The sequence below is a fragment of the Aegilops tauschii genome, chromosome 4 (assembly GCF_002575655.3).
Source record: "Aegilops tauschii subsp. strangulata cultivar AL8/78 chromosome 4, Aet v6.0, whole genome shotgun sequence".
Taxonomy (NCBI): Eukaryota; Viridiplantae; Streptophyta; class Magnoliopsida; order Poales; family Poaceae; genus Aegilops; species Aegilops tauschii.
The window spans coordinates 149,661,658-149,677,099 of record NC_053038.3 but is presented as its reverse complement, the minus strand read 5'-3'; positions in this window follow the sequence as shown (position 1 = coordinate 149,677,099).

Below are 15,442 nucleotides of genomic sequence, written 5' to 3'. Positions count from 1 at the left end.
TTGAGCCGGCGTGATGGCCATAATCCCCTTCATGAATCTCACGCAAGATCTCTTGACCTTCCTCAGGGGAGACACAACGCTGGAACACTCCTGTAACACTGCGGCGATGCAACTCACCATTGATAACAATCATTGACTTAGACCGCTGGGTTATTTGTCTGGCCAAAGTTTCATCCTCAGGCAAATCTCCCCGGGTCATGTAAGCCAGATAGGGCATTGTCCAGTCCGGTATGATGTGGAGAGCCGCCACCAGTCGTGCCTCCGGGTCAGGGACAGCCAAGTCTTCCTCTGTAGGCAACTTAACAGAAGGGTTATGCAGGACATCCAGGAAAATATTAGGCGGCACCGGTTTTCGCTGAGAGCCCAGCCGGCTTAAAGCATCAGCCGCCTCGTTCTTCCTGCGATCGATGTGCTCTACTTGGTAACCCTGAAAGTGCCCAGCAATGGCATCAACTTCGCGGCGATAAGCCGCCATGAGAGGGTCCTTGGAGTCCCACTATCCTGATACTTGTTGAGCCACCAAGTCTGAGTCGCCAAAGCACCTTACCCAGCTCAAACTCATCTCCTTAGCCATCCGAAGACCGTGGAGCAAGGCCTCGTATTCAGCTGCATTGTTGGTGCAAGGAAACATCAATCGTAGCACATAATGAAACTTGTCACCTTTAGGGGAAGCCAATACGACTCCAGCCCCCGAGCCCTCCAATTGCCTGGACCCATCGAAGTGAATAGTCCAGTATGTGTTGTCCGGCTTTTGTTCGGGCACTTGTAACTCCGTCCAATCATTGATGAAATCCACCAAGGCCTAAGATTTAACAGCAGTGCATGGCACGTATTTCAAACCATGAGGTCCGAGCTCTATAGCCCACTTAGCCACTCTCCCTGTGGCCTCTCTGTTTTGAATGATATCTCCAAGGGGGGCAGAACTGACCACAGTGATGGGGTGACCCTGGAAATAATGCTTAAGCTTCCGGCTTGCCATGAACACACCATAAACAAGCTTCTGCCAATGCGGATACCGCTGCTTGGACTCAATGAGTACTTCGCTGACATAATAAACCGGCCGCTGAACCGGATGCTCCTTGCCCTCTTCCTTGCGCTCCACCACCACGGCCACACTGACGGCTCGTGTGTTAGCAGCCACATACAACAATAAAGGCTCCTTGTCAACCGGAGCAGCAAGGACTGGGGGCTCGGCCAGCTGTCTCTTCAAATCCTCAAAAGCAGTATTAGCTGCATCATTCCAGACAAAGTCATCAGTTTTCTTCATCAACTGATACAACGGCATGGCCTTCTCACCCAAACGGCTTATGAACCGGCTTAAAGCAGCGATACGACCCGCCAAGCGCTGGACGTCATTTATACACGCCGGCTTAGCCAGGGAGGTGATGGCCTTGATCTTCTCTGGGTTAGCTTCAATGCCTCTGTTAGAAACCAAGAAACCCAAGAGTTTGCCTGCAGGAACACCAAAAACACACTTGGCCGGGTTAAGCATCATCTTGTAGACCCGGAGATTATCAAAGGTTTCCCTCAGATCATCTATCAGGGTTTCCTCCTTCCTGGATTTAACCACAATATCATCCACATAAGCATGAACATTGCGCCCAATCTGGTTATGAAGACAGTTCTGCACGCAACGCTGATAAGTCGCCTGTGCACTCTTGAGTCCAAAGGGCATAGACACATAGCAGAAGGCTCCAAAGGGAGTGATGAACGCCGTCTTCTCCTGGTCCTTAACTGCCATTTTAATCTGATGATATCCAGAATAAGCATCCAAGAAACTTAAGCGCTCACAACCTGCCGTAGCATCAATAATTTGATCAATACGGGGAAGGGCAAAAGGATCAGCCGGACACGCCTTGTTTAAGTCCGTGTAGTCCACACACATCCGCCAAGTGCCGTTCTTCTTGAGTACGAGCACCGGGTTAGCTAACCACTCCAGGTGAAAGACTTCAACAATAAATCCGGCCGCCAATAGCCGGGCCACCTCTTCACCAATAGCTTTCCGCCTCTCTTCATTAAACCGCCGAAGGAATTGCCCGACCGGCTTAAATTTCGGATCAACATTGAGAGTGTGCTCAGCGAGTTCTCTAGGTACACCTGGCATGTCAGAAGGTTTCCATGCAAAAATGTCCCTATTCTCACGGATGAACTCGATGAGCGCGCTTTCTTATTTTGGATCCAGATTGGCACTGATGCTAAACTGTTGAGATGAGTCACCTGGAACAAAATCAACAAGTTTAGTCTCATCAGCCGACTTAAATTTCATTGCCGGCTCATGCTCTGTAGTCGGCTTTTTCAGAGAGGTCATATCTGTTGGGTCAACATTGTCTTTGTAAAATTTTAACTCCTCTGTTGCACAAACAGATTCTGCATAAGCCGCATCGCCTTCCTCACACTCCAAGGCCACCTTCCGGCTGCCATGAACCGTAATGGTCCCATTGAGACCCGACATCTTGAGCTGTAAATACACGTAACACGGCCGTGCCATGAACTTGGCGTAAGCCGGCCGCCCAAATATGGCATGGTACGGACTTCTTATCTTGACCACCTCAAAGGTCAATTTTTCCACCCTGTAGTTGTGCTCTTCTCCAAAGGCCACTTCCAACTCGATCTTGCCGACTGGATAAGCCGACTTACCAGGTACTACACCATGGAAAATAGTGTTTGATTGGCTGAGGTTCTTATCAATCAACCCCATATGACGGAACGTCTCATAATAGAGGATGTTGATGCTGCTGCCTCCATCCATGAGCACCTTAGTGAACTTATATCCTCCCACCTGAGGAGCCACCACTAAGGCCAAGTGACCCGGATTATCCACCCGGGGAGGGTGATCCTCCCTACTCCATACTATAGGCTGCTCAGACCACCGTAAATATCGTGGAACCGCCGGCTCAACAGCATTTACAGCCCTCTTATGAAGCTTCTGATCTCGCTTACACAGACTGGTGGTAAATACATGATACTGTCCATCGCTAAGCTGCTTTGGATTGGTCTGATAACCCCCCTGCTGCTGTTGATGACCCTGGCTAGACTGTTGATTAAAGCCCCCTTGACCGTTCTGAGGATTGGAATTTGAGCCGCCGCCCGGGCCATGAAAGCCGCCGGCGCCTGAGCCACCGCCCGGGCCATTGTTGCCGTTAAAGGCGTTGGAATTCTTAAAGGCCTTCATGATTGCACAATCCTTCCATAGATGAGTAGCTGGCTTCTCTCTAGAGCCATGCCTTGGACAAGGCTCATTCAACAGCTGCTCTAGCGTCGGGCCTGACCCGCCGGCTCGGGGAGGGGGCCTCCCCTTGCGTCGCTGGTTATTACCCTGTGAGCTGGCGTTGGCTACTAACTCTAGGCTGCCATCGGCCTTGCGCTTGCCACCTCCTTGGCTCCCCGGGTTATGCTGAGGACCCTTGCCATTGCCGTTCTTCTTTCCCTTCCCTGTCCTTTCATCATCTGAAGCGGGGTCCTTGGTACCATCAGAATCGGCGTACTTGACGAGAGCCGCCATCAGCGTACCCATATCATTGCAGTCGCGCTTAAGCCGCCCGAGTTTCATATTCAGGGGCACGAAACGACAATTCTGTTCCAACATTAAGACTGCAGAGCCGGCATCCATCTTATCAGAGGAATGTATTATCTCCTTAACCCGGCGAACCCAATGTGTCGTAGACTCACCCTCTTGCTGCTTACAGTTTGTCAAATCCACAATTGACATAGACTGCCTACAGGTATCCTTGAAGTTTTGGATGAACCGGGCTTTCAGCTCAGCCCAAGACCCGATGGAATTCGGCGGTAGCCCTTTCAACCAAGTGCGGGCAGTCCCATCTAACATCATGGTGAAGTACTTGGCCATTGCAGCTTCACTAACCTCCAGCAGTTCCATGGCCATCTCGTAACTTTCGATCCAGGCTGCGGGTTGTAAGTCAGCCGTGTAATTAGGCACCTTCCTAGGGCCTTTGAAGTCCTTTGGTAGACGCTCATTGCGGAGAGCTGGCACTAAACAAGGGACACCTCCAGTCCTGGTAGGGATACCCACGTCGACGGAAGTCGTCGGATAAGCCGGGGGAGTCTGGTAAGCCGTCAACTGAGGCACCTGCTCTGCCTCTTGCCGCGCTCTGTCTTGGTCTGCTGCGTGAAAGGCTCCGTTATGAACCGGGCCATGGCCAGGGGGCGGGTCATGGCGTCGGACATTACTTGAGCCGGTCGTTGAGACCATGTGTCTGCTATAACTCGGGCTCCGGCCTGGACGAGGGGTCGAGTGGATCCTGTCCTGGCTGTAAGAATACGCCTCTTGCTGTGCCAACGCTGTCTGAAGGAGTTCCCTAACCCGGCGGGTTTCAATGGCCGTCGGAGAGTCGCCGTCAATTGGGAGGGCCGCCAGCCGCGCTGCTGCGGCTACCATGTTCTCCAGCGGGTTAGCATAATGACCCGGTGGTATTGGCACATACTGAGGCGGGGCAGGGCTCACCCGGGGAGGCCCCATCACTTGCGGCTGAATAGGGTTCCCAGACCCGGGCACTATGATCCCTGGCGGGTTACTAGACCCTGCACCTGGCATGCTGAAGAGGTTTTGAGGATCGTAAACCGGAGGGAGTCGAGATTGGGCCTTTTGATGCCTCCTTCTCATGACCTCATTGGACGCGTTCTGATCCATCGTGAGCCGGAAGGACTGCGCCTGGATCAACTGAGTTTGGGCGTCGAGAGCCGCCCTCTCCAAAGCCATCCTGATCCCTTCCGCTGCCAGATCCTCCTTAGCTTTCACTAGATCTAACTTTAACTGCACCACATCCGCATCATGCTGAGCTTGATCCGCCGGGTCAACCGCGGCGGTCAACAGGGTCGTCATCTTGTCCGTGAGATCCATCAGCACCTGAGCCGGCGAGGGCACCGGGTTTCCCGTTCCAGCAGCAAGGTTCTGAACAGGCTGCGCACCGGCCATGAAGATTCCAACCCGGCTTGGCGGCTCAAACGGGTCCGGAATACTGTCACCATCAGAACAACCCATGAGCCTGCCATCTTGAAGTTGATACAACGAGTTTGACTCATCTGTGGACGACTCGCCGTCAGAGCCGGCGGCCATCTCATCACCAGATCCAGATCTATCAGAGAGCCCTCCATGGATACATCCCACAAAAGCATGCTTTAAGGCAGGCAGGGCCCGGGCGGGTCATGCACGCTGAGCCGTCTCGATGAGATCGGCGCAGAGATCCGGCTCAGGGCCCGGCTCACCAATTTTGCCAATGAAAACATGAATTCCGCCGAAGGGGACCCGGTACCCGTACTCAATTGAGCCGGCGTCGGGGCCCCAGTTTGCATCGTCGATGTAGAGCTTGCCGCGACGACTCTTGGTCATCCGGCCCACAGCGTATCCCTTGAGCCCTTCGAAGCTGCCCTTCAAGAACTTAAATCCACCGTGCGCTGGCCCCACGGTTGGCGCCAACTGTCGTGGAATTGTCACGGCAGATGTCCTCAAGCTAGGACTTAGTCGTGGGGCCATCGCCGCTAGGAAGCTTGAAGGGGTTAACGGGCCAAGGAACACGAGGGGTTATACTGGTTCGGCCCCTTACGGTGAAGGTAAAAGCCTACGTCCAGTTGAGGTGGTATTGATTAGGGTTTCGATGACCAGGGAGCTTAATTGCTATGCCCAGCTCTCGATGAGATCTTTCTTGCCCCTAAACCGCCGTCGGGTCGTCCCCTTATATAAGGAGGCTGACGCCCAGCGGCTCTCAGAGTCCCGGCCGGCTCATAAGAGTGTCCGGCTCGGACTCTCAACTATTCTTGCCTTATACTACAAGTTCTACCATAATGACGGTTGTAACTACGGGCTTTAAGCCATAACCGGGTCTTAAGCCCATCTTTGGCCCACCGTCTTCAAGCTTGGCATCGGGCTTCTGGCGATGACCATTATGAATAACCCGACCGCTCCTGGCGGGTGACTCTAAGGTCTATATCCTCAACAGATCGGGTCTTTCCGGGAGAAGGTTTATCCTTCGTTGACCGTGAGAGTTTATGATGGGCTAAGTTGGGACACCCCTGCAGGGTTTTATCTTTCGAAAGCCGTGCCCGCGGTTATGAGGCAGATGGGAGTTTGTTAATGTCCGGTTGTAGAGAACTTGTCACTTGACCCAATTAAAATACATCAACTGTGTGTGTAGCTGTGATGGTCTCTTCTCGGCGGAGTCCGGGAAGTGAACACGATTTGAGTTATGAATGACGTAAGTAGGAGTTCAGGATCACTTCTTGGTCATTGCTAGATGATGTCCGTTCCGTTGCTTCTCTTCTCGCTCTCTTTTGCGTATGTTAGCCACCATATATGCTTATTGCCGCTGCAGCTCCACCTAATTACACCATCCTTCCCTATAAGCTTAAATAGTCTTGATCTCGCGGGTGTGAGATTGCTGAGTCCTCATGACTCACAGATTCTACCAAAACAGTTGCAGGTGCCGACGATGCCAGTGCAGATGATGGGATCGATCTCAAGTGGGAGTTCGACGAGGAACGTGGTCGTTACTATGTGTCTTTTCCTGATGATCAGTAGTGGAGCCCAGTTGGGACGATCGGGGATCTAGCATTTGGGGTTGTTTTATTTTCATCTGGATTTTGGCCGTAGTCGGTCTATATGTTTGTATTTTGGATGATGTATGAATTATATTTATGTATTGTGTGAAGTGGCGATTGTAAGCCAACTCTTTATCCCATTCTTGTTCATTACATGGGATTGTGTGAAGATGACCCTTCTTGCGACAAAACCACTATGCGGTTATGCCTCTAAGTCGTGCCTCGACACGTGGGAGATATAGCCGCATCATGGGTGTTACAAGTTGGTATCAGAGCCATCCCCGACTTAGGAGCCCCCTGCTTGATCGAATCGCTGGCGTTGTTGAGTCTAGAACAAAAATGTTTTGAGTCTTAGGATTATATATATCGGAGAGTAGGATTGTTTTTACTCCTCAGTCCCTTCGTCGCTCTGGTGAGGTCTCCTGACGTAGAAGTTTCGAGACTTCTCTCCTCAAATTTCACTAAATTTTTTTTAGGATCACGCGGGTATCTTGGAATCGTTCTGATGGTTTTGTGACGAGAACATTGTTCTTGGTGCCTCCTGACATTTAGGGGTTGTGGCAGTGTCCCGGGGAGTTGAGCTCCAAGGTGTTGTCGTCACAATTTTATCGTTGCAGTTCTAGGATACCTGAGTTTCGCCGACATCGAAATCTCTTTTATGAAGTTTTGGTGAGATCTCCTCGACGCCACCCAGTAATGGGGCGGGAGTTCGGGAGTATTGCCATAACTTGTATAACGGATGCTTTTCGAAGGTTGAGGTAAACGATTTCCGAAGGTTTCTTGGTTATGTGTTGACGGATGGATACAACTGGATCTAGGGATTGCTAGTTTGGGTGATATATTTTGTGTCCCCTGTATCCCCAACACCAGATTGCATAACCAGAAAGTTTCGGGAGTTTATAAGCGGGAATTCTAGTAGCCTTAGGATATCTTTCCGACAGACGCATGATATGAGATTGGGGTTCGACGTCTAGTGGTCCGCCTGTACACGGTTGGTTTTACAGTGGTCTCGTAGTGTCTTAAAGAGTCCTTGGCTATGCCGACTCGGGGACGCTTCGTATGTCATGTGCACAGCCTTGTACATGATGGTGCTGTACGATCGAGCCCGTGTGGGCCCCACCACGAAAACTTCGGACGAAATCTCTATCATATGTTTGTTCCGGCTTATTCTGCAAGCCAATACTTTGTTTTGTTTTGAATTGTGGTATTCGAGTTGCTTCGAAGTCATATGTTGATTCCATATCTTTTTCAAATGGCTTCTCAACTTATGGAAGTGTGATGATTTACTATGGAATTCATTCGTTCATCTTCGTGTGAATGTTTATTGTGAAGACTATATGTTGCAATTTCTATCCGTTGATTCTACTTATCTAATTGTCTATCAAGATGCTAACGGATGTCACCCTCTTCAGGATGGCTCCGCCAACGCGTCAGAATCCGGATCGCAATGAAGGGAGTCAAGCGAACCCTCCGCCACCACCTCCACCTCCGGAGGCATGGCAAGCTATCATGGCAGCCACCAACGCCAATGCTCAGATGATTCTACAACTCTTGCAAGAACGCACCCAAGGGCAAGGCAATCAAGGCAATCAAGGTCAAGGCAACAATCAGCCTCACTTCGCTACACTCAACCAGTTTCTTGCAAATCAGCCCAAGTCTTTCAGCTACTGTGCCGAGGCCACGGATGCCGATGATTGGCTCGTGGACATCAACAAACATTTTGAATGTAGCAATGTCAGGCCTGAGGACTATGTCAAGTTCGCTTCTTTTCAGCTCAAGGACCAAGCTGCTGATTGGTTTCAACAATACAAAGATTCCAGAGGAGGTCGTGTGATAACTTGGACTGACTTCTGTTGGGATTTCAAAGCGCACCACATTCCACAAAGTGTTGTTGAGAGCAAGCGTGAGGAGTTCCGCAATCTCAAGCAAGGCAACATGTCTGTGTATCAATACAACATCCAGTTTCAGAAACTTGCTCGCTTCGCTAAACAAGACGTTCCTGATGAAAAGAGCATGATCTATCACTTCAGAGGTGGCCTTAGAGAGGATCTGCAGTTAGCTCTCGTTCTTGTTGAGCCTACTCAGTTTGATCAATTCTACAATATGGCACTGAAGCAAGAGGCTGCTCAGCTCAAGTGTGAGGCTTCTAAGAAGAGAGTCAGGGACACAGTTCAGTCTTCTTCTTCCTCACTTGTGGCAGCTAAGCAACAGAAGTTCTGGTTGCCTCCTCCTCCTCCGTTTCATCAGCCTTACCAGCAGAAGAACAAAGGTGGCCATGGTTCTTCCAACTCTTCCAACTCTGGCTATCAGAACAAGTCTCAGAATCAAGCTCCAAAGTCCAATGCTCCTTATCACCGTCCACTCTCAAAGGTGACTTGCAACAAGTGTCAGCAGAAAGGTCATTATGCTAACAAGTGCTTCAACCAAAGGCGTCTTCCGCCTCCTCCTCCTGTCAGATCTTCCAGCAATGTAGTGGTCAAGCATAATCCAAAGTCTGCAAAGGTGAACATGATGAATGCAGCTCAAGCGGAGGAATCTACTAATGTGATAATGGGTAATCTTCCTGTTAATGATATTCCTGCAAAAGTCTTGTTTGATACTGGTGCATCTATTTCTTTCATATCAAGACCTTTTGCATCCATGAAGAATTTGCATACTGTTGATCTGCCTAAGCCGATAGTGGTCTCCTCTCCGGGATTATTCATGAATACCAAAATGATGGCTCCCGATGTTTCTATCAAGATGGGCAATTATAAATTTCCGTCTTCTCCAATGGTTCTTGGTGACTCGGATATTGATTTAATTCTCGGGATGGACTGGCTTTCTAAGCACAAAGCTCAACTTGATTGTGCTGCCAGGGAAATTCTATTGACACACTCTTCTGAGGATGTTATCATTTATGCCGCTCCTGATGAAACCATTCGGTTATTTTCTCTCAATGAGAAGGGCGAATTGAATGCCATCTCTCAAATTCCAGTCGTTTGTGAGTATCAAGATGTCTTTCCAGAAGAGCTTCCGGGTATGCCTCCTCACCGGCCAGTTGAGTTCGTTATCGAACTAGAGCCTGGCACTAAACCCGTTTGCAAGCATCCATACAAGCTTGGACCCAACGAGCTGAAGGAATTGAAGAAACAGCTCGATGAACAAGAGTGTCTGGGTTTGATCAGACCGAGTTCATCTCCATGGGGTTGTGGTGTTCTTTTTGTCAAGAAGAAGGATGGCACGGACCGACTTTGTGTCGACTACCGTCCATTGAACAAGAAGACAATCAAGAACAAGTATCCACTTCCCAACATCAATGAGCTATTCGAGCAACTCAAAGGTGCTAAAGTATTCTCGAAGCTTGACCTTCGTATGGGTTATCATCAGATTCGCATTCGTGAAGAAGATATTCCCAAGACAGCATTCAGAACAAGCTTTGGTTCTTATGAATATACTGTCGTGTCTTTCGGCCTTGTCAATGCTCCTCCAGTATTCTCTCGGATGATGAATTTCATCTTCAACCCCTATACCAATGAATTCGTCCTGGTGTATCTCGATGATATCTTGGTCTTCTCCAAGAATAAGAAGGATCATGCCAAACATTTGCGATTGGTGCTCGACAAGCTCAGAGAGTATCAATTCTATGCGAAGTTCTCCAAATGTGAGTTTTGGCTTGATGAAGTTCTTTTCCTTGGTCACATCATCTCTGCCAAGGGCATCGCTGTTAACCCCGAGAAGGTGTCCGCAATTGTGAATTGGGAACCTCCTCAGAATGTCAAGCAGCTCCGCAGTTTTCTTGGTCTTGCAAGCTATTGCCGAAGATTCGTTGAGAACTTCTCTAAGATTGCAAAGCCTCTTTCCAACCTCCTTCAGAAGCATGTGAAGTATGTCTGGTCTCCTGAGTGTGACGTTGCTTTCAACACTCTCAAATAGAAACTAGTCACAGCTCCTGTCTTAACTCCTCCTGATGAATCCAAGCCATTTGAAGTTTTTTGTGATGCTTCTCTCCAAGGTCTCGGTGCTGTGTTAATGCAAGAGAAGAAAGTTGTGGCCTATACCTCTTGTCAGTTGAAGCCCAACGAAAAGAACTACCCCACTCACGATTTTGAGTTGGCGGCAGTTGTCCATGCATTAATAACGTGGAGACATCTCTTGTTGGGAAGACAAGTGGACATATTCACCGATCACAAGAGTCTCAAGTACATCTTCACTCAGCCCAACCTCAACCTCAGGCAGACTCGATGGGTCGAAATGATTCAAGAGTACAATCCGAGTATTGAATATACTCCAGGCAAGGCCAATGTCATTGCAGATGCGTTAAGCAGGAAGGCTTATTGCAATAGCTTAATTCTCAAGCCTTTCCAACCGGATCTTTGTGAAGCTTTCCGCAAGCTGAATCTCCAAGTTGTTCCTCAAGGCATTCTTGCCAACCTCATAGTCTCTCCTACTTTGGAAGATCAAATTCGTGAGGCACAACTTCTTGATGCCATGGTGAAGAAGGTGAAACGTGGTATCGACAAGGGTCTTTCCAAATACAAGTGTTATCGCATTGATGACAGAGACACTTTATTCTTCGAGGACCGGATTGTGGTTCCTAAAGGTGATCTAAGGAAAGTCATAATGAACGAGGCGCACAATTCTCTCCTGTCCATTCATCCTGGAAGTACGAAGATATACCAAGACCTCAAGCAGTCGTATTGGTGGACTCGAATGAAACGAGAAATCGCTCAATTCGTGAATGAATGTGATGTCTGTCGAAGAGTGAAAGCAGAACACCAACGACCAGCTGGTCTCCTCCAACCTCTTGCTATCCCAGAATGGAAGCTTGATCATATCGAAATGGACTTCGTGACTGGATTTCCAAAGTCCAAGCGTGGAAATGATGCTATCTTCGTTGTCATCGACAAGCTTTCTAAAGTGGCTCATTTCCTTCCAATCAAAGAATCCATCACAACAGCTCAGTTGGCAGAGCTATACACCTCCAGAATTGTCTCCTTGCATGGCATTCCACAATTGATTTCTTCAGATCGTGGAAGCATCTTCACCTCTAAGTTCTGGGACTCCTTCCAGAAGGCCATGGGCACAAACATTCGCTTCAGCACAGCTTTCCATCCTCAAACTAGTGGCCAAGTCGAGCGAGTCAATCAAATTCTTGAAGATATGCTCAGGGCTTGTGTCATTTCCTTTGGCATGAAATGGGAAGATTGTCTTCCATATGCCGAATTCTCCTACAACAACAGCTTCCAAGCAAGTTCGGGCAAGGCCCCATTCGAGATTCTCTATGGCAGAAAGTGCCGTACTCCTCTTAATTGGTCAGAGAATGGTGAACGCCAACTTCTTGGCAATGACTAAATCACTGAAGCTGAAGAAATGTGTAAAGTCATCCGTGATAATCTCAAAGCCGCACAATCGCGCCAGAAGAGTTACTATGATAGTAAGCACCGTGATGTGGCTTTCGAGGTCGGAGACCATGTCTACCTCCGCGTCTCCCCAATGAAAGGCACTCGTCGCTTCGGTATCAAAGGGAAGCTTGCCCCTAGATACGTGGGTCCTTTCAAGATCATTGGCAAAAGAGGCGACCTCGCCTATCAACTTGAGCTTCCTTCCAACTTCGCGAACGTGCACGATGTGTTCCATGTGTCACAGCTCCGCAAGTGCTTCAAGACTCCTGAGCGCACTATCAACTTCGAAGAGATTGACCTCCAAGAAGATTTGTCTTATCATGAGCACCCCGTTGCTATTCTTGAAGAAACTAAGCGCAAGACTCGCAACAAGTCAATCAAATTCCTGAAAGTGAAGTGGTCGCACCATTCCGACCGGGAAGCCACCTGGGAACGCGAGGACCATCTCCGTTCCGAATATCCGGAGTTCTTTCAGTCCTAGATCTCGGGACGAGATCCTCTCGTAGTGGTGGAGTGTTGTAACACCCCGCATGTAACTTTCCATATTTGTAACTCCAACTCTTGCCATTTTCGGCTATGTGATATGATATTCCCTTCGTGGTCGGGTTTTGTTTTTCGTTTTTGCATTTTTTTCATGTCATGCATTGCATATCATGTCATCATGTGCATTGCATTTGCATACGTGTTCGTCTCATGCATCCGAACATTTTCCCCGTTGTCCGTTTTGCAATCCGGCGCTCCCATCTCCTCCGGCGCACCCCTCTTGTTTTCTTTCGTGAACGGGTGTCAAACATTCTCGGAATGGACCGAGGCTTGTCAAGTGGCCTTAGTATACCACCGGTAGGCCACCGGTCAAGTTTCGTTCCATTTGGAGGTCGTTTGGTACTCCAACGGTTAACCGGGTAACCGGAGAGGCCATTTGAGTGTGCAGCAAAACCCCCCCTCAAAACCAGGCCAAAACCCACCAAACTCTCTTCCATGCTCTAGGTCGTTCGATCACGATCGTGTGGGCGAAAACCGCACCTCATTTGGACTCTCCTAGCTCCCTCTACCTATATAATTGCCTCCCCTCCCGAAATAGATCGCAGACGAAACCCTAAAAATCCCTCGCGCCGCGCCGGACGTGTCCGTACGCCGGCCGGACACTTCGCGCCGTCGCCCCGGACCACTCGCTGCCCGCCACGTGGACGCCACCGCGCCCCGCGCAGCCGCGGCCCGCCGGGCCCGAGGCCGGCCCGCCCGCGCGCGACCGGGCCCCGGGCCGCCGCGCCGTCTCCTCCGTGCCCCGCCGCCGTCTCCTCGCCTCCACCCGCCGCCCTGCTCGCCGCCGGCCGTCGCGCCACCGCCGACGCCTCGCGCCGCCACGGCACCTCGCCGGCGCCGCCGCACTCGCCGTCGCGCCCCGCCGCCGCGGACGCCGCGCCCCTCCGCCCGTCGTCCCCGATGCCGTCCTCCCCTCGTCGCCCCTCCTCCTCGTCCTCTGCTCCCTCCGGCGACAGCTCCGGCCGGAGAGCCCGAGCTCGAGCTCTTCCCAGATCTGGATCGAGTCAAACTGCCCAGGTTGACTTTTCCCGAACCCTAGATTTCTTCTAAGTCATTGATATTTCACAGCATGTGTCCCTGTTCAACAGTGCATAACTCTCTGCATGTAGCTCCGTTTCGCGCGTGTAATATGTCAAATTGTTCGTCTCGTGATGCTCTACAGTTTTTTCAATTACACCATGTTCATTAGAGGCCATTTTGATGCCCAAATCTCTGTTGCAAGAGGGCTAGTTGCTGTTATCTGCTGGCTCTTAGCAGAACTCGGAGATTTGTCATTTTTGTATCATTTAATCTGTGCATCTTATGGGCATGAGCTCTACATGTGTTTTGTTGTATGCCATGCCATCTTTCCAGTGGTGTATGCCATGTATTTTTTTGATCTCTGTGGTGACTAGCACAAGCATGCAAATTAGGCCCCGTAATGTTTCTGATTTCAGGGACTTAGTGATTTCTCTAAGTCCTTGTCTGCTGTTATTTTGTTGCCATGTAAACTTGATGCTACAGAGAGATCCATGCATATTTTGGAGAAGTTCAGTAAGGATCTTTTTTAGATATTGTTATAGTGGATCCATTCCTGCCCTTGGTTGAAATTATGGAGTGCCATAGCATGACTCAATCTTGCTCTACTTTTGCTATAAAATATTTCTGGCAGATTGTTTACGTGTTATTCAATTTTGCCAAGCTTATTGTAGTTGATCCATACATGTATGCTTTTGTTCTTGCCATGGATAGCTTCATAAACATGCCATATTGCTGTAGGTATGCTTGTTTTGTCATGCATTGCTTTGTGGTGAGTGCATCAAACTCACCAAGATGCCTTCATATTATTGTTTCTGCCATTCTCTGTTTTCTGCCAAGTCTGGAACCTGTTAACGAAATTTGCTATGTTACAAGGTTGCCATCATATCTTCTGGTCCTTTTTGGATTATGGTCAGTAAGGGACTTTTGTCATGTGATTTTAGTAGAATACTTCCATGCCTTGTTTTACTATGTTAAGTTCCCGTATCATGTTGATTTCATGCTCTGAACATTGCTACCTGATGCTGTTTCAGACATGTCCAGTAATTTCACCAAGTCTGTGAACCTGTTATCTTTTGCACTTTTGCCATGCTTGTTTGAGCTTGTTATGTTGTGAACTAGCCGTAGCTCAGTGTTCATCTTTTGTCAAGCATCTCCTGTAGATTACTGCGATATGCTTTGTTGCTATGTTGGAGTGTTGTAGCATTGTTACTTGTTGCATTTTAAGTGCTATCATGCTATTAATCGCAGATTCGTGTCATTCTTGTTTTGCTTGCCATTTGCAAACCGTGCATCCATTTCCGGTGAACTTTATATCGATTTCGACTGAAATCATCTCATCTTTCCAGTGGAATGCTTGGTTTGCCAAGTTACTGCCTTGTTCATCATTTTCCTCCCGGAGCACGCATATGCATCGCTTATCATATCTCGCATATCATACATGTTTTGCATCATGTTGCTTGTGCATTTCTCGTGATTGATTGTGGTTCCGTTGCTTGTGTTCTGGTCTTGGGTAGATCCGGGAGACGAGTTCGTGAATGAGGAACCTGTTGAGTACACTTACGAGGATCAAGCTCTCGACAACTCTGAGAACCTTGCAGGCAAGATGACCACCCCTCGAAATCACTTCTATCTTTGCTTTGCTAGTTGTTCGCTCTATTGCCATGCTGCGCTACCTATCACTTGCTATATCATGCCGCCCATATTGCCATGTCAGCCCCTAACCATCCTTTCCTAGCAAACCGTTGTTTGGCTATGTTACCGCTTTTGCTCAGCCCCTCTTATAGCGTTGCTAGTTGCAGGTAGAGTTGAAGTTTGTTCCATGTCGGAACATGGATATGTTGGGATATCACAATATCTCTTATTTAATTAATGCATCTATATATTTGGTAAAGGGAGGAAGGCTCGGCCTTATGCCTGGTGTTTTGTTCCACTCTTGCCGCCCT